The sequence below is a fragment of the Papaver somniferum genome, chromosome 3, assembly GCF_003573695.1.
Source record: "Papaver somniferum cultivar HN1 chromosome 3, ASM357369v1, whole genome shotgun sequence".
NCBI classification, from domain to species: Eukaryota; Viridiplantae; Streptophyta; class Magnoliopsida; order Ranunculales; family Papaveraceae; genus Papaver; species Papaver somniferum.
The window spans coordinates 17,997,899-17,999,856 of NC_039360.1; positions in this window are offsets into that span (position 1 = coordinate 17,997,899).

Below are 1,958 nucleotides of genomic sequence, written 5' to 3' on the forward strand. Positions count from 1 at the left end.
TTATCAAAAGACGGAACAAAACTCATAAGTATTTCTGTGGGAGACAGATTTATCTATTACTGTAGAATTTTCTGTGTGATGCAGATTTGTTTATTAAAGTCTTCGACTTTGGGTCGTAGCAACTCTTAGTTGTGGGTGAGATCAGCTAAGGGAATCATGTGCATAGTATCCTGCTGGGATCAGAGACGCAAGGAGCGCAACTGTACCTTGGATCAATGTGAGATTGATTGGGGTTCAATTACAGTTCAGACCGAAGTTAGTTTGTAGTAGGATAGTGTCTGTAGCGGCTTAATACAGTGTGTGTTCAATCTGGACTAGGTCCCGGGGTTTTTCTGCATTTGCGGTTTCCTCGTTAACAAAATTCTGGTGTATGTGTTATTTCTATTTCCTCATTATATTGTTTATCTTTATGATTGAAATATCACAGGTTGTGCGTTGGGTTCAATCAATTAGAATATCCTACCTTTGGTTATTGATTTAAATTTATTGACACTTGGATATTGGTCTTTGGTACCATCCAAATTATGTCTCATATATTTAATCGGACTCGCAGATTTCTATTTGCTTGAGCAAGGATTAAATCGAGAGATCGAGATAATATAACTCTTTGATATACTTTATTAAGATTGAGTCTAGTTGATTCTCTTGAAAGTATATTAGAGTTTTTCCATACAGATTGCTAAGAGAAATATTGTGTGTGGTTGTTGTACCCCCACTTTTTCAAATTGGTATCAGAGCATGCAAACACGTTTAAAGATCTTACAAGTCTGTGTTTGTAGCGATCTGACTATATGGACAGAGGTGTTATCTCTATTAGCGTACCACCAGTCTTCGACGGCTCTAATTACTTATGGTGGAAAATTGCTATGCGAGATGTTCTTCAAGCACGTGATTTTCAATCATGGGTATATGTAGTTAATGTCTATAATGCTCCTGTTGTGGCAGTTGTAGATGTAAACGTTCCCAAGGACATTGGTGAATACAGCCCTGCCGAGGTACTTGCTGCAAAGCAAAATTCCGACGGTTTGAATGCTATTACCCCAAATCTTCAGCACCATGTGTCAAATTGCACTAGGTCTAAAGATGCGTGGGATATCTTAGAAACCGTATTTGAAGGTAACTCCAGTGAAAAGGAAGCTAGGATTCAAAACCTTAATTCCGATTGGGAAAACCTTCGTATGGCAGATGAAGATACATTTGATGAGTTTAATCACAAAGTGTCTGAAATTGTTAATGCATCTTTTGCATTGGGTAAGACTGTTCTTGAAAAGGACATTGTGATGAAAATTCTCAGATCGCTGCCATCTAGATACGACTCTAAGAAGCATGCCATCGTTGAGGGAAATAACCTTGATAATCTCTCCAGAAATACGCTGGTTGGGAATCTTAAGATATTTGATCACGAGCATTCATCCAAATCTAAGGATGTTGCGTTCAATAAAGGACACAAAATTACTTGACAAAACTAAAAAAGTGTATATCTCTGAAGACAATCACTCTGAGACTGATTCATCAGATGAAGATCTTGACTAGTCGGTCTCGATGATCACAAGACATTTAAGGGATCTTCTGTTGAAGAGAAGTAAATGGTTATCCAGAGATAAGCCTAAAGCATCAGTTAAACCTCATAACAGTATTCCTCTTAAAAACAACGAAACAGACTAAACTGATGATGAGGATATGCCTCAGTTCTTTAAGTGTAAGGGATTTGGCCACTTTGCAAACGAGTGTCCAAATCGGAAGAAATACACTGGGAACAAAGGTCTTGCTGCAACTCTTGATGAAATGTTTGATAACTATGATTCTAATGAAGACGAGAAATCAAGTGTTGCACTTCTTGGTGAAAATATTGATTTTGATAATTGTAGTAATACATACATCAATCTCGATATTCTTTCAGAATAAAACTCAACCAATCTGGAAGAAAAAAATTGACCAATTCTTTGGAAACTATGTTT